The sequence below is a fragment of the Arachis ipaensis genome, chromosome B9, assembly GCF_059453495.1.
Source record: "Arachis ipaensis isolate K30076 ecotype BB chromosome B9, ASM5945349v1, whole genome shotgun sequence".
Taxonomy (NCBI): domain Eukaryota; kingdom Viridiplantae; phylum Streptophyta; class Magnoliopsida; order Fabales; family Fabaceae; genus Arachis; species Arachis ipaensis.
This window is the reverse complement of record NC_142444.1, coordinates 7261967-7281435: the sequence shown is the minus strand read 5'-3', so window position 1 is coordinate 7281435 and position 19469 is coordinate 7261967. Positions and strand designations below refer to the sequence as shown.

At 25.8% G+C, this 19469-nt stretch overlaps 1 pseudogene; it reads left to right on the top strand.

Annotated features, from left to right (window-relative positions):
• The first annotated feature begins 1701 nt into the window (after positions 1–1701).
• Positions 1702–2364, top strand: LOC107614711 (F-box/kelch-repeat protein SKIP6 pseudogene; annotated as a pseudogene).
• Positions 2365–19469: the final 17105 nt, after the last annotated feature.

Below are 19469 nucleotides of genomic sequence, written 5' to 3'. Positions count from 1 at the left end.
CAAGAACCGAAAATCTTATCACATTTTACTACTACAGTAATAATGATGGTCAAAATTAGATCAGATGAATTCCATTATACGTAAATAATACTTTTATATATCATATTATAAATTTAGGTTAGTGGAATATTGAAATAAATAAGTTAATTTTGATAAATTAGCTACTTTTATTTAATAATCATTATATATATAAACAAAGATAATATATTCTTTATTTACAAAAAAGTTAAATAAAATTTACAATAATTAAATAATATGTTTTTTAAAAATAATTGTGTTTTTTTAAGATAGAGTCTAATATTGTCCAGTATAAAATTTTTAGGAAAAATAAAGTTCTCGTAGAAAAATTTTAAACTTACAAAGATAAATCGAAAATATTTTGACAACCAAAAATAATTAACTAAAAGTAGCCTAAATTTATAATATTATTTAATATTTATTAATTATCGTTATAATTAAAAATATTAAATAGGATAAATTTAGATAATTTATTTTTTATTACATAACACTACCGAATCTAAATTTTAGAAAAATTCTCAATTTGCATATAGAAATATGGTTGAATTTAGGGCTGGTAATGGGTAGGGTACGGTAGGGTTTGGACTCTACTCTAATCCTACTTGTGGGTTGAAAATTTTATTAAAACTTTACTCTATTCTATCCGCGGGTTGAGAATCTCTCAACCCTAACCCTACCCGCATCCTAAAATTCTAAACCCTACTCTACCCTACCCTACCCGCTGACATATCAAATTTTTTCAAAGTAAATATAAAATTCAATCATTTCGAATTTTATGCATATTAATAACATAAAAAATAAAAAACTAATACTCTAAATTACTAAATTAACTAACAAGTTTTAGTGGTTGTTCACTTATTGTAAGTCATTACATAAAGGAGGTTGTGGGTTCAACTCTCACTTCTTTCACTGTATGCCTATTTTTATAAAATATGTGTTAAATATGAGGTGCGGGTAGAGTAGGATAGGGTACACTCTAAACCCGTACCCTACCCTACCCTACCCTACCCGAATGGGTTGGGCCGAGTTGGGTACCCGCGAATAGGGTATCAATTGCCAGCCCTAGTTGAATCTAAGAATAAATGACCATTTGTATCCATGAGAAATGAAAACATTGACATTTGTACCCATAAAAGCTCGAAACTAATCTTCTACCCATGATAGATGCTGTCCGTGTGACAAAAATATCCTGGCTTGGATCTGAACTTGGTTCGTGGGTTTCCGAACCTACGTGGCACTCCCAACCCCCCTCTCCCAAAGCCATATCTGAGCCAACCATTCACCATCATCCCCATCCATCACTGTCTCTTCCCAGCCACCATAACCTCCATCACCATCACCTTAGCACCGCCACAGCCACCTCCCCCTTCACCACAACCTCCGGCGACAACCCACACCGCCGCGCCCCTTTCTCTTCTTCTTCCCCTCTTCTCACCTCCGCTGAGCTCAGAAACCACAGCGCCAGCTCCTCCTCTCCACCAAAGCCCAGAGCGGCAGCGGCCACCTTCTCCATTCCTGGGTCTCCTCTCGTCTGCCACCAAACAGCCGCGACCCCCAACCTTCTCCCCCGCTATCGGCTCTGCCTACGCCATTCTCAGTTCCACCATCTACGTCATCGGCGGCTCCATTAACAATGTTCCCTCCTCTCACATCTGGCTCCTCGACTGCCGCTTCCACCGATGGCGACGTGGACCCTCCATGCCCGTTGGCCGCGAGTTCGCCGCTACAGGAGTCGTCAACGGAAAGATTTACGTCATCGGAAGCTGTGTCGCCGACAATTGGGCCAGGTCGGCCAACTGGGCGGAGGTTCTTGACCCCGCCTCCGAGAAATGGGAGCGCGTGGCGAGCCCCGCGGAGGTTCGGGAGAAGTGGATGCACGCAAGCGCCGTGGTGGACGGCAAGGTGTATGCCATGGCGGATCACGGTGGCATCGCGTTGGATCCCTGATGCGGCGCTTGGGAGAGCGTGGGAACGGAGCTGGACCTCGGGTGGCGAGAGAGGGCGTGCGTGGTGGATGATATTCTTTATTGCTACGATTACTTGGGAAAGATTAAAGGGTTCGATGTGAAGAGTAGGGTATGGAAAGAGCTGAAAGGGTTGCATAAGGGGTTGCCTCGGTTTCTGTGTGGTGCTACCATAGCTGATTTGGGTGGGAAGTTGGTTGTGGTGTGGGAGTGTGGTGGTGGGAATGGGAAAGACATGGATATTTGGTGTGCTGAGATTCAAGTTAGCAAGAAGAATGGTGAACTGTGGGGTGAGGTTGATTGGTTCCAGAAGGTTCTTTCTGTTCCCAAAGGCGAGTGGAGGTTATGGTGGCTGGGAAGAGACAGTGATAGATGGGGATGATGGTGAAAAAGATGAAGATGATGATGATGATGGTAAATGGTTGGTTCAGATATGATTTTGGGGGGGGGGTGGAAGTGCCACGTAGGTTCGAAAACCCATGAATCAAGCTCAGATCCAAGTTAGGACACTTTTGTCACACAGACAGCATTTATCATGGGTACAAGATTAGTTTCGAATTTTCATGGGTACAAATGTCAGCATTTTCATTTCTCATAGGTACAAATGGTTATTTATTCTTAAATCTAAAACCTATGGTATTTCATTACTTCACTCCAATTCCCTTTGGTACGTATAAAGATAGATAAATTTGGATTCTCTAAATTTTAAATTTGTATTTTAGAAGGTAAAGTATGATCTTCTATTTTTGAATGGTTTCTTTCTCGTATTTATTTTTGGTCTTACCTATAAAATAAATGATAAAAGATCACACTTTATTCTCTAAAGTGAAATTCAAACTTTAGAAAATCCAAATCCAAGATAGATAAGAGAGCAAATGCATGTACAAAGGAACCTTCCATTCAATTTGGGTGTGCTTTGCTACTTTCAATAATTTTCGCGTGGGTCCTTAAAAAATAATTGTGATCATGAAGCTAAGCTATTTCTCTGACTACAGCATTAGCAATAAGTCAATAGCCCAAGAATAATATTCATTAAAGTTTTGAGTTGGATGTAGTATCTTTTCATCTTATATTCTTTTATTTAATTTTTGTCGAAATAAAATTTTTTCATAGTGATCCAATAAGTAATATCAGAGTCGATGGTTAATCAATTTGGTTTAAACAGTATTCAAGTTAAAAGTTAATGTTTGAGTGCGAGTTAAGAAAAAAAATGTTTTCCATCTTGACATCTTCTTCCACCCACTTTCCAATCCGAAAAATACGACCACTAGGCTATATGTATATATATGTAGTTGGTGGAAATTACAGAAAAATTACCTGAGATAAATTAATCAATAATTTATTTCGTTTAATTTGATTTAGAGAAAGTCTACAAAACCAGCAGTTTTATTAAAATTTAGTCAGCAGTTAACTATTAAAAGAGAAATGAATAATCCTACACCATTAAATGTTATTTCTTATCATTAAAAATACATATGATAACTAATTGATGACTAAATATCATAAATTCTGCTAGCCCTAACACTCCTCTTTGATTTATATAGAATGTGACGGAGACACTCTTTGTCTATAATTCTTCAAAAAGACTAGGTCAATATTTTATTATTATTTGTATTATTAATTTTAACAGAAACTTGATAATGATATTCGATTTATCCGCACTTTTGATATGTCAGTGTATTTTGTAAAAAATTATTATATGTTTATTATAAGTTTGTAAGTATTGAACATACTTTTTCTACCTTCTGGTTTTTATATATAAAAGAAAAAGATAAATAAATCATTGACTTTTTGATCCGCAGGCATTTAGATTCTCAAGAATTTAAAAATACATTTAAGTCCTTAATTTTTTTAAAATTTGGACTTATCGATCTCTCATGTTCATTTAAGTCCTTGACCTTTTTAAAATTTGGACTTATCGATCCCTCATGTTTACTTGGGTCTGTCAGACTCAACAGAAAATTTGACTTGGTTGATACAAATGCACATGTGAGAGAGTTTTTAAAGTTGGACAAATTAAACTCAGGGATCGATATGTCCAGATTTTAAAGAGGTCAAGAATTTAAATGTATTTTTAAATCTTCAGGGACTTAAATGTTTGCAGACCAAAAAGTCGGGGATCGATTTGTCCATTTCTCTTATAAATATAACGACTTAGTCAATATATCTTATTATTATTATTATTTATATTATTAGTTTTAAGTTTTAACAAAAAAACTGATGATGAATTGATGTTTGAGTGATTTATAACTTTTTAACATAAATTTAATTATGATTTTGTTGTTTTTAATTTTAGGAAAAATATAGGTAGATAATGAAAATACTAAACAATGTGAATAATAAATATATCGGATGTTTAATTTACTAGGTGTGCAGATGGTTATCCTAATATTAAAATTTAGTGGGTAATTTGGAGGTGTAGTATATTTTTACTTTATTGAGTCAATTTTAGAGACTATTATTCATATTATTCACAAAAATCATTGTCTACCTAACAAAGTCCTTAATTTTAATATAGACTTAACTTAGTAATTTTTATATTATTAATATATTTATTAAATATTGTATAATTAAAAATAAATTTTATTTAATTCTTTCTTAAATAAAAAGTAAATTGCTCTTTTTTATATGCCTAATGATTACTGAATAAAATTAGTTAGCTAATCATAGTTAATATTTTATAATGATTATTAGGAGTGTGCATGGTCTGGCCCGGTCTCGAACACTTTAGGGGCTAATTTGGTGTGATTTTATCGGGTTTAGGGTCGGGTAATGGTCTCAAAAATAGACCCGGTCATTATTTCGGGTCGGATTCGGGCCATGACTCGGGTCACCCGAACTTGACCCGGTGGCCCGGTCATCACACACAATTAATATTTTGTGTTATTAGTGATGGATGATGGCTATTCTTATGTGGAATTTAAGTATTATAAACTTTAATATTTTGTATTATTAGTTATTATAAAACTACAAGTTAATGTTTTATGTTTAAAATGCATAAGATTTTAGACTAATGCATAATATTGTGTTATTTGTATTGATTTAAATATTTGGTGCTATTAGACAATATTAGTATTGATTATGGTTATGCTTTAATTTTAGAGAATAGTTGGTTCTTGTTATATTTTTCTAAGTGAATTTTACCATGTCAAATAATGGTTGGAGTCTCAGAAATTTGGATATTTTCACATGCTAGCTTATAAGAAGGTTCAAGATAATGTAATGTTAACGGCCCGATTTTCATCCGATTTTTACTCGATATAATTGTAGCCCGAAAGTATATAGGTTTCATCGGGTTTAGGGCCGGATTCGGGTCTAATAAATAGGTATGGTATATATTTCGAGTCAAATTTGGGTCACATCAAACCCGATTTCACCCGGGCATGCACACCCCTAATGATTATCTATTCGTGTTTTGTTTATTAAAATTATCTTTAATTTTTTTCGTGCGTTGTGATTTCATCAATTAAAAGAATTTTTTTACTGTAAATATTATAAAAAAAATCCACTTCGTACGTAATTAGAAAAAAATAACTTTTAAATGATAGACTCTTAAAATTTTTATTGATTTAGATAGATGAGTAGTATGTATGTTTTGATAACTACATAAGAGAATTTATATACAAATAGCTCAAAATTAAAATATAACAAGTGTATTAACCCGTGCCTAGTGATAAGATTGAAATTATAATTTTAAATTATTTTGTTAAGATTAATTTAAATTATAATAATTTGATTAATAAAAATATAATATGTTATGTATTATTTGTTTTTTCTTAATCTAGTATTAAATATATTAACTCTAAAATAGTTATTAATTGGTTTTAGTAATCTACTTTCTTCAATAAATTAAACATATATACTCAATGTGACCATAAATAACTTAATAATACTTAGACCCACCAACAAATTTTTATATGTTGTTTTACTGTTAAGTAAGAACATATCAAAATTAACTCAAAATAAATAATAAATTATTAGAAAATTCTAATGCACAAAATTCTCTAATAAACAATAAATAATTTAAATCTACTAAAAAATAACTCAACACTTTTCTTTGATGCCTGCAAAACATATACCTAAAATAATATTATATCAATATTAGTATACAGTTTTACGATCATCGACCGTATTTACTATACATGACTCCTTATTAAAATACTGTGATACCCAATTATCTTATTTTAATTTCACACTACAATATTAAAATAATGTCATACCCAATTATCTTATTTTAATTTATTCCTTAAATTTATATATCATAAAAATTAAATCAAATAATTAATATACATAATTTTAAATTGTGTATGTGATACTTAAATATCTATTCAAATCAATTAGTTGATATAATTAATTCATCATAATGAATTGTCTTTAATAAGTTAAACAAAATAAAGCAGAAGTATGCTACGTTGATTCTATCATTAAAGCTAAAAATTCGATTTTTATATAATAGAATAGATATAGAATAGATAATATAATAGACGGCAAGAAAGAGAAAGATAAACATTTTAGATCCTAAGTTGTTTTATTTGGATGTTGCAATGTGGGTATCACGTTATTTTACTTATTCTACCATATGGACCCTTTTGTAACTTTATTTCAGTATCAATGGAATTTTACTACCTTTAAATACTAAATTAAAATTCAAAATGAAACTGAAAAAAAAAAGTAAAGAGTATAAAATTATTGATTGAAAAATACTCTAAATAATAAAAAGCCAAATTAACTCTAATATTAAATTCATTAATACGATTTTAATTTTATATAATAGTTAGATAATAGATTAGTAAAAGCAAAGGGAAGAATGACTTTAATTAGTATTTGATAAAATATTCATTTAAAATAATTAAAAAATATAAAATTATGATATTATTAAAAATAATACATTTTTATGTTAAAAAAATTATATTTAAATAAAATATTTATAAAATATAAAATTTAGAGTAACATAGCTTCATGAACATTAATCATTAATCAATTATGAACTAACATAAAATTATAATATAATTTATTTATGAAAAAATAATCAATAATTAATATTAATAAATATAAAAACCATCCAAACACTTTGATTAAAAGTATGAGTGGTTAATTATTATTCATTATTAATAATATTTTGTTCATAACAAAAATTGAAAATATAATTATTCAGATTTAGATTTTAGAAAAATAAACGTATAAGTAACAAATGATCTATTTTATCATGTATATTATAAATTAATGAATTAAACTAACTGATATAATGAATTATAATTAATTAATTAGTATAAATTATAATAAATTATATGATATTTAAAAAGAAAATAGAATGAATAAAAAAATAAAAAGAAATAGAAGAATAGAAGACTACAATAAAATAAATTGAATGTGAGTTTTTTTTTTGTTACAAATTTTATATCACATCCGCTTCAATAATAATAAATAAAAATACATTAACTTAATATCTAAGAGAAAATGATGAGATAAAATCATAACATAATTCTAAAATAAAAGCTTAAATTAAACCATAATATCATTGCACAACACAAATTGAAAATAATTTCACACTACAATATACCGCACAAATAGGTAAATGACTTAAGCTTAATTACAGATTTTTTATTTATTTATGCATACATGATAACACCATGGTCTATAAATGCTTAATGGATAACATATCATATATTGCTCTGAATGATGAGCACGGGAGTTGAAGAGTGTATACTGATTTGTGTCCATGATAGTTGCCTTCTTGTGACGACACCTCATAGGAAAAAAAAGAATTGTTGTAAAAACTACCCAATAAAAGAGTAATTGGTAAATGAATGATATTTTCTTCTAATATATATGGTCTTTTATAGTGGTAAAATAAAAATAGAAGGAATAAAATTTTTTATTTTTATATTAGAAATAGAATTTGATATTTATCTTAATAAAATTAAATAACTAATTAGTTATATTTAAATAAATAAAATAAATTAAATAAAAATATTTTTAAGAATTAATCAAATCAATTAGTCAATACAAATAATTAGTATAATTAATTTTATTTGATTTATTGAATTCAAAAAATAAATTAGAAAATAATTGATTGAATTAATTAGTTGATATAATTAATTTATTATAATTGGTTGGATTTAATGAATTAAAAAAAATAAATAGAAAAACATAGGAGACAATGATTTTTTTAACTAAATTAACATGTATTTATTTTATTTAATCAGTATAAGTAACAAATCATCTATGTTATTATGTATCTTATAAATTAATGAATTAAAATAATTGATATAATAAATTACAATAATTTGATTGATATAAATTATAATAAATCGTGTGATATTTAAATACCTAATCAAATCAATTAGTTGATATAATTAATTTACTGTAATAAATTGTATTTAATGAGTTATAAAAAATAAATTAAGAAACACGTTAAGAAGTATGCCACGCCCATCATGAAGTGTAGAAATTCAATTTTTATATAATAAAAATATACATTCTTATATATGTTATAGAAATATGATTTGATTCCATTAACTTGCTTATTTTTTTTAATTTGCCACCTATATTCAGCATGAAATTTTAATTTTTCTAAAATAAATTTAGAAGAGAGAATAGTACTTTCATTTTGGAGAGAAAATAAATTCATGAAGAATTGACACCTCGTTTTCATTAGTTGATAATGCATTAAATATTAATTTTATATAATTATAATAAATATATTTTCCTAAATTAGTATAATCATACATTATTCATTAAATATTAATTGTAATATAAATATAATAAAGATATTTTTCTAAAATAAATTTAGAAGAGATAATAGTACTTTCATTTTAGAAGAAAAATGAATTTATGAAAAATTGACACCTCACTTCAATTAGTTAGGAAAAAATACAATTTTAGTATATTAAGTAGAAGTATATTATTATTATTATTAAAATGATTAAAAATATTTTCGATTGATAATTGATAAGTAGTTTAATAATGTATTAAATATGGATTTTATATAATTATAATAAAGATATTTTCCTAAATTAGTATAATTATGCATTATTCATTAAATGCATTCATTTTGGAGGGAAAATAAATTCAGGAGGAATTTACACCTCACTCTCATTAGTTGAGAAAAAACTCAATTTTAATATATTAAGTAGATTATATAAATAGAAATACTTGCTAAGTATATATAAAAGAGGAGATATATAATTATATATAATATAATTGTTATATATGTAACAGATATAAATTGTTATAATTATAGAGACTTACTATAATTATATTAAATTTAATTATGAATGTAAATAAATAAAAGTGATAATAATTAATATTATTTTTTCTACATTTAATATTTACCGTAAATATAAAAAATATTGAGAAAAAAGTAGATACTGACTTTATTTTATTTTATTTTACGTCATGAATTTCTTTACTAAAATTAATGGAGGAAAAAAAATCTTTATGATTATATATCAATCTCAATCACAATAAATAAGATGAATCGGTTGAGCAACTAACAAATTTAATGGATAAATATTATTTTCTATTTATGGAAAAAATGAGGTAACATACCTGCGTATATTAATATAGGAAGAATATATACTCACAATTTTAAAATCTTTAAAAATATTTGATTTTATTATCCTTCAAGCCAAAAAATCCATCCTTTATTTTTATTAAATATTTATATTAATTCAATTAGATGAGTGTTTTAATAAAAGAAAAAATGATTATTATTATTATTATTGAATAATAACGATAATTATCGTTATTAATATTAAATTGGTTATATATATATATATATATATTTATTGTTGCTTCTACAATCATGTGATAATATTTTCTTTTATTTGTTAATTAATTAAACTTGGTTATTTATATTAAATATATTTAATGATTACTAAAAATTAATCATATAATTATCATTATTAATAACCAATTATTAATAACCAATTTATATTTCTCTAAAATATAATTTTCTATCTTTTTATTATTATTATTATTATTATTATTATTATTATTATTATTATTATTATTATTATTATTATTATTATTATATAGGTCACCATTAAGATAATAACTTGTCACTAATAAAATTTTAGGATAATGAATAAAAAATAGAATTATATCAATATAATTAAAATTAATATAATTAAAATAGTTAAAAATATTTCTAATTGATAATTAGGTTAATAATGTATTAATTATTGATTTTATATAATTATAATAGAAATATTTTTTTAAATTAGTATAATTATGAATTATTCATTAAATGCTAAGTATAATATTGTTATATAATTATAATTAAGATAATTTTCTGAAATAAATTTAAAAGAGATTAGTATAATTATAATAAAGAGATTATCTTAAATTAGTATAATTATGTATCATGTATTCATTAAATACTAATTATAATATAATTATATCAATTAAAGATCATTTTTAAAAATAAATTTAAAAGAGAGAAATAGTGCAATCATTTTGGAAGGAAAATGGATTCACGAGAAAATGATACCTCACCATCATAAGTTGGGGAAAAACCCAGTTTTAGTATATTAAAGAGATTGGTATAAATTATAATAAATTATATAATATTTAAAAAGAAAATAAAATGAATAAGAAGAAAATAAAAATAAATAGAATAGATAGAAGACTACAATAAAATAAATTGAATGTGAGAGTTTTTTTTTGTACATTTCATATTACATCCGTTTCAATAATAATAATAATAATAAATAAAAATACGTCAACTTGATATCTAAGAAAAAATGATGAGATAAAATCATAATACAGTTCTAAAGTAAAAGCTTAAATTAGAACATAATATCATTATACAACACATATTGAAAGTAATTTCACACTACAATATGCCACAAACAGGTAAATGACTTAAATTTAAATACAAAACATTTTTTATTTATGCATACATGATAACACCATGGTCTATAAATACTTCATAGATAACATATCTATATAGCTCCGAATGATGAGCACGAAAGTTGGAGAGTGTGGTAGTTTGTGTCCACGATAGTTACCTTCTTGCAATGACGCTTAATAGGAAGAAAAAGAATTGTTGTAAAAGCTATCAAATGAAAGAGTAATTAGTAAACGAATGATATTTTCTTCTAGCATATATGATCTTTTATAGTGGTAAAATAAAATGGAAGGAATTAAATTTTATATTTTTATATTAGGAATAGAATTTGATATTTATCATAATAAAATTATTATTATTATCATCAATATAAACGGGTTAACAACTTGCCACTAATAAAATCATTGGATAATTAATAAGAATTAGAAGGATATAAATATAATTAAAATAATATAATTAAAATGTTTAAAAATGTTTTTGATTGATAATTAGTTTAATAATGTATTAAATATTGATTTTATATAATTATAATAAATATATTTTCTTAAATTAGTATAATTATGTATTATTTATTAAAATAATTAAAAATATTTTTGATTAATAATTGATAAGTAGTTTAATAATGCATTAAATATTGATTTTATATAATTATAATAAAGATATTTTCCTAAATTAGTATAATTATGCATTATTCATTAAATACATTCATTTTGGAGGGAAAATGGGTTCACGAGAAAGTGACACCTCACTTTCATTAGTTGGGGGAAAACCCAGTTTTAATATATTAAGTAGATATTTATTATTGAATTTGATAAGTATGTTGATTGATGAATGCACGATAAAATCTATATATACCGGTACTTCATCAAAATTAAAATATGAAATTTAAGAAATAATTAGTTAAAAGTAGTTTAAATTTATAGTATTTAACATTTACTAATTATTGCTATAATTAAAAATATTAAATAAGATAAATTTAAACAATTTATTTTTTATTACTTAACACTATCGAAGCTAAATTTTAGAAAAATTGTCAATTATAGAAATAGGATTGAATCTAAAGCCTTATGATATTTTATTACTTCCCTCCCATTCCCATTCCCTTTATTATTTTTTTCGTGTGGGTCCTTAAAAAATAATTATGATCATGAAGTTACCTCTCTGACTACAGCATTAGCAATATAATCAATAGCCCAAAGTTGAGGAAAAGAACTTTACCTTGTTTTTTTTTCGTGTGGGTCTGAAGAAGTGAGTTTTGAAATTGCACAACTATAATGAAAGTGGTTTGGAGAAAAGTTTTTTTTATAAAATATTTTGGCAGTTTTATTTTAGAGCAATACTAAGGGGCCAGCAATATTTGTGATTGGTAGCCATCAACTAACCATCAATGATGATTTGATGCTGTGAGATTGGTGTAAGATTTCATCCAATGGTTCACATTTCTCTGCTAGTTACATGCTGGCCAAAATGTAATAAAATTGTTGGCCCCTAGACTTTTCCTTTATTTTATGTATAGAAGATCTGTTCAATGGTTTTTTGATGGTTCTCCTAGCAGGGACTTTTAAAACTCCACTTTTTCGCTTTCTTCTCGTTAAGGACTTTTGAAATTCCGTTCTTGTTGTGGTGGCATGTTTTGGACTTTCAAGTTTCAATAGTACGTACCAAATGAAAACCCCATATTACCCTTTGCTTCTTTTAAATTACATTGAAATTTTGTTTGTCTTTATCTTGTTCCAGTCGACTAGCTGTTATAGGCTTGTTTGGGTGAGCTTTTAAAAGTAGATTTTTTTTGAGTTATTTTTTTTTAAAAGATCTTATAGAGAAGTAAAATTAATTTTATGTTTGGATATCTCATGTAAAAAGGTCTTTTTATCAATCAATTATATTTGGGTATAACAATATAAAAGTACTTTTTTGTTTATTTATTACATGAAAAACATCTTTTTTTTAAGAAAAAAAGATCTTTTAAAAAAAGATGTAAATTACAACTTCTCAAAAAAGATCTTTTTTTTATTTTACTAGTGCTTTTACTTTTACTACTAGAAATTTGCCAAACACGTTAAAAAATAAAAAAAGATCTTTTTTCATTGAAAAAAGATCTTTTTTTAACAAAATAATGGCGCCCAAACATGCACATAGTTGTTCTTTCACTCTCAACCGTCACTATATATTAATTGGCGATTTTTTTTTTAATCAAAAATAGAGATATTCGAATCCGCAACCTCTTAAATAAGTATGGAGAGATTATGTCATTTGAACCGTAACTCATTGGCATTAATTGGTGATCTTACTTACACGATTATGCACAGATTTATGAGCATTAATATTCCATGAACGTACTATATATTAATTTCTTAATGAACTTAAAATGTAAAAAGCGAGGATTATTTTAAAATGGATGGTATTTTTTAATTATATATAAATTTATTTCAAATATTTTTTAGAATAAATTACTATTTTTAATTATAAAAATTTGAAATATTGACAAATTTAATCATAAATAATCGAAAATTAATTTTGTACTTATAAAAGATAATTTTTATATAATAAAAGTATTCAGATATTAATTTTATTTATGCATAAATTTATCATTATTTCAAATTTTCATAGACAGAGAAATGATCATTTTTTGTCTTTTAAAAGTTAAATTTAAAGTTAGTTTCATTTATTTATTAATGAATTTATTAATATTCTAAACTTTTTTTAATAGAAATAATATTTTATTCTTTTTTAATGTTTTTATATCACCTGCTTATTTTTTATTTAATAATTTTTTTTCTTTAAAATTATTAAACCTTCTAATATTTTACAACAAACCAGACTTAGTATTTAACTATTTTAAATAGTCTATAACAAATACAAGCTAAATTTAGACCATTAAATTTTATTACAGATAAGACATATGGATTAGTGAGAGGTTAATTGTATAATTGTAAATATTAAATTAAATAAAATCATTTTAGTTATTGTTCGTATAACATTACCCAAATTATAATGGTTTATGTGTATCTCCTTTCTGTCAATTTATATGTGTCTTACTTTTAGTACTAATACATTGCAACATGTTTTTGCTTTAAATAGCTGCATATAAATTACGAGTTAAATCTCAATTTGGCCTTTGAAATTTAGTCTGATGTTCAGAATGATTCTTATAATTTTATTGGCCCTAATTAGAATCCCCAAATTTATAATTGTGGCTCTAACTTGCTCCTGCGATCATCTTCATCAGCAGAATGCTGATTTGAAGCAATTACATAACATGGTGGACACTATTTAAATACGGTGCATTGGTTTCGCGCCCAAATCTTTTGGAAACCATGTTGTTTCAGTTTTTTGTGGGTTAAAACTCTCTTTCTTTCCTCTAGAACGATCATTACACTACGTAGTTTCCAAAGGGTTTGGGTGCGAAACCAATGCGCCGTCGTTTAATAAGTAGTATCCACCATGTCATGCAATTACACTAGATCAGTATTTCAATAACGGATATGATCACAGGAGCAAGTTAGATCTACAATTATAAATTTGAGGATTCTAATTAGGACCAACGAAATTATAGAAATCATTTTGAGTATCAGGCCAAATTTGAGAGATTAAATTGAAATTTAACTCTATAAATTGCACTAGCCCAAAAAAATTTAATATTTTCCATAACAAATAAATCACAATGGAAACAAAAAATTTTAAAAGAAAATACAAGGAAGTGTTTTTATCTTTTGGTTTTATTTTAACGTCTTCGGTTTTAAAATTTTGTAACAATAAAAGAGAAAACGGAATGTGAAAATAGAAAATAAAATTTTCTTTTTCCAAAATAAAAAGACAAAAAAATATTAAAAATAAAAATAGAATATTAAAATACAAACTGGACTTTACTCTAAATTTTTGAGATCCGCTGCAATTTAAAGATTCTGGCTGGTGGTTTTGATGTATTAGTGCATTGGAAAATTATTGTTTACTTTTTAAGCATTCATGAAAATTATTGTTTATTAAAAAAATTATCAAAAAACAAAAGTTAAACTTTAATATAATAATTCTATATTTACTAAAATAAAAAATTTAAAAATTTCTATTGATAATAATAAAAATTTAACTAATATATATTTTAAAGACACCTGATAAAATTATCAATAATAAAAAAATTAATTTTTTAATAAATATAAAATTAAATATATTATAAATTAATTTTTTTTATATTTTTAATAAAAAAATTTTAATTTATAATCTCGACGCGTAATTTTAGGACGACACAAGAAAACAAAATCCTAATAATAAAACCAGTGTCACGCACACAGTAGACACTAGAAAGTATCATGTGCATATTTTCTTCAACAATTAATTCTGAGTTGAAGGGTAGTTGAAGAAGCATTAATTAATGCAATAGTTTATTTGTCTTCATTATGCTACATCTTATTAATAACTTGATGAATTAATTAATGCAATCATGTGCCGGCTGCTGCGGGGGCTGGTGAGACTCTGGTTTTGGACGTTTGTCTTCCTTCTTCGGCTTCTTTTACCATGCTTATCATGGGTTTTGAGAAAAATATTATTTTTGTCGTGAAATAAGTTTTATTTGTGTCTTTAATATTTAAATAGTTTTATTTATATTTTTAATATTTATAAAAGTAATTTAAATGTTATTTTATCTTCAATTATATTAATAGATAAAATTGTATTTTTTAATTATTTTTATTTTATTTAATGTATTTATTTTTAATTAGGTCTTATTTATTTATTTATATATATATATATATATATATATATATATTTAATTTTAATATTATACTTATTATTTATGTTTAAATTCAATTATGTCCCTAAAAAAATTAAATTATGTAAATATTACGACAAATAATTAGTTTTAACTTTTCATTACATATTATCCGAAGTGGATCATCAGTTCTATCTCAAATATTTATATTCTAACTTCAAGAAGAAATTTTCATAATTCCAACTAAAGCTCATGATGTATAATTTACGATAAAATAATATTGAATTACTTTTACAAACATTTAGAGATATAAATAGAACGCAATTTAAACATTAGGAATACAAATAAGATCACTTATCCCAAACGTTGGAGACAAAAATTATACTTAATTTGTAGATTTTTTAAAGAGAGAGATTTTTTTTTTATATTTGGATACTTACTGTTAATTTTAAAAATATTTATTACAAAAACTTTTATTTTGTATGCTAATAAAGTAATAATTGTTTATTATTTAAAATTATTATTATTAATAAATTTTTTAAATTGTTATTTTAATAAATATATAACAAACATATTAAAAACTCAATTTTTAAAAAATTTTTGTAAACATTTTTTTTTGTCTAGAATAAACCCTAAGAGACCGGACATAACGTTTTCTATCTTAAAATTTAATCAAGATCAATTTTAATATTTATATCTCTGAAATGACTAATCATACAAAAAATAAAGATATATGTGATTTAGACATAGGAAAGTCAAACAAAGATATATGAAACAGTCTTAACATAACTAAATATAGTTTGTATTAATTTATATGAGATATAAATTTATTGGGAAATATCTACACGAGCTAAAAGCTTCATCACATTACTCTAATTGTAGCTTCATGGACAATAATAATAAATACTGCATTGCATTAAAATATGTTTTTATTTATTTATCTGGTGGCCAACAGACAAAGTTTAAATAATATAATTTTTTCGTTTTCATTTAAAGATTTTATATCCGAATCTCATTCCTAATTAAAAAAAAAAAAAAGAAAGTCCAAACCCTAATTTTGGAACTACTCAGCTTGCATGTGCTAACATTCGTTGTTAAGATTTTTTTTTTTCCTTTTATAGAATTCGTTGTTAAGATCTTACTAAAACGATTCATAGAATCTTGGGCAGCATGCCATGCAAGTGCAATTTTTTTTTCTCTATATATTAATCTTTCAATAAATTTAAAACGTAAAAGCGACCGCTATTTTAAAACAGACGACATTTTTTTAATTATATATATAAATTTATTTTAATTTTTTTAGAATGAATTATTTTTTTATTATAAAAATTTAAATATTGACAAATTTAATCATAAATGATCAAAAAAAAATTTTGTATTCATAAAAAATAATTTTCATATAATAAAAATATTCAAATATTAATTTTATTTATATATAAATTTGTTAATATTTTAAATTTTTATAAATAAAAAAATGTTAATTTTTTGTCTTTTACAGGATAAGTACGAAAGTAGTTTTATGAGTTAAATTTTAAAGTAGTTTCTAAACTTACACTCGGATTTCAAAGTGACCCTTAAAGTTAATAATTACTCAATTTCGTTTTTGAAATTGTCTTCTGGGACTCAGTAGTCCTTAAAATAATTTCGTCCATCCTTGCCGTTGGAGAGGACTGAAACCTCCCCTTCCCCAATCCTTCCCCAATTCTCTTGTCCCTTTCCCTTCCACGCTCCTCTTTCCTTTTTTCAATCTAACTCTAGTTTCCTTTTCCCTTCTCCTTTTTCAATATGGAGTCCTTCCTCTTTCCTTTCTCCTTCCCTTTCTCCAACCTGAGGCCTTTTTTCTTCCCTTTCCCCATTCCCCCTCCTCCTCTTTTCCTAACCTCTACTGTTCTGTTAATTTTTCGTTATTATTATGGCGCTGCACTTAGTGCCTTCTATTTTTCAGCTACACTGAGAGTTGTTACCATCGTCGATCTTAGCTACCAGAACCGACTGGTGTCTTCTACTCCAATTCGCGACTCTTGACTCCAACAAGTCAACGCGTCGCCGATACCGTCTCTCTACTTTTCCTTCTACACCAGCTACGCCACTATGTCGTCGTTCTGCTGTCATAGCTGTTCTTGAACTCGACCGATGCAGAAGTGACAAGAGTAGCAGTGGAGTTTGCCATTCTCAACCTTCTGATGTCAAATCACAGGTTCAATTTCGGTGATCACTTTTTCAGGAGCACAATTTTTTTTCTTTTTTTTATTTTTAGCTTTTATTGACTGAAAATCGATGAGTAATGAGAATGTTTAGTTAAGTCATCTGTAGAAATTGATGGTTGGTTGTGTATGAAGAAAAATAAAATGAGGTAATGAAAGAATTAATTTTAGGATAAGAGAGGCTGAGGGAGATTTAGAGGAGACAAGAGAAGAGGGAGAGGTAGAGAGAGATAGAGAGGAGAGAAAAGTGTATGAGACTAGGTTGAAAAACGGGGAGTGTTCGGCGCGGCGCGACATCATGACGGATGCCGGCGAAAAGCGGTAGTAGAGAGAAAGGGGAAGGGAAAGGGGAAGGGACTCGGATTGGGGAAGTAGAGGCTTGGGTTTTCTTTTTTTTTTTTTTTAATAAATACACAACGACGTCGTTTCAATCTTCTCCAATAGCAAGAATGGACGGAAATTATTTTAGGGACTACTATGAGTCCCGGAAAGTAATTTTCTAAATAAATTTGAGTAATTATTAACTTTAGGGATCATTTTGAAATTCAAATAATTAAAAGAATAATTTACTAGTGCAAATTTAGGGACTACTTTAAAATGTAATTCTTGTTCTATTCTTTTATTAATAGATTTGTTAATATTTTAAAATTTGTTTGAGAAATGATAGTTATTCTATTTTTAATTTTTTTATATCATTTGTTTGTGTTTTATTTAATAACTTTTTATTTTTTAAAATTATCAAACCTTCTAATATTTTACAACCAAAAATAGTCCATAACAAGTACAAGCTAAATTTAGACCAGTAAATTTTATTGCAAATTGGGTAGAGCCTAATCTAATCTGAGCTATTTTTATTTCCACATTAAAAATATTAAAATAAGACATGGATTTGTTAGAGGTCAATTTCCTCGATGTTGTAAAATGCATGATTGATGCGAATCTTTGATGAGCTTATTCTTCAATCTTCACTACACTGTTAAATGCTAAAAAGTCAATTTGTTTTCTATTCACTTAACCATTTAAGGAGAGAGATGACACGGATCTCTAACAAAATATTTCACAATATTAAAAAGATAATATTTAAAATTATTTTATATAACATAATATTTATAATTTTATATATATAATGTTTTTAATTATTATTTATTAATTTAAAATTATAAAATTATCAATAATTAATAAATATAAAATAAAATAATTTTAAAATATTTTAACTGAATCTTTATTATTTTTCAAATATTATTACAAAATAAAAAGATAACAAGGCTATTAATTTTAGTTTTGCTTAAGTCTTTTCGATTAACTAGTCTTTAAAAAAAATTGTACTAAATTATTTTTAAAATCTTTGTAAAAATATATTTTTTATATTTAATTATTTTTATCAAACTAATATTATTTATTAATTTTGTCATTTACAATTTTTAAGAATTATTTTTATCACCTTTTAAATCTTTAAGATGTACTTTTATTTTGATAATCTAATTACTTAGCCTTTTTAATTTTTATTACTGAAACTAAAAGTATTTCTACCAAACAAAAAGAATCCATCTCATTCCCCCCCCCCCCTTCCCATTTCCGTTCCTCTCCCTATTCCAATTTTCATGCACATAACACGTTTGTAATAATTTATTAATTTATTTTCACTGGCCTTCAAAGAATCCCTTTACAACCGCATGGACCCTATCACCCTATATTCATCTCCATTTTATTCACAACAACCATAG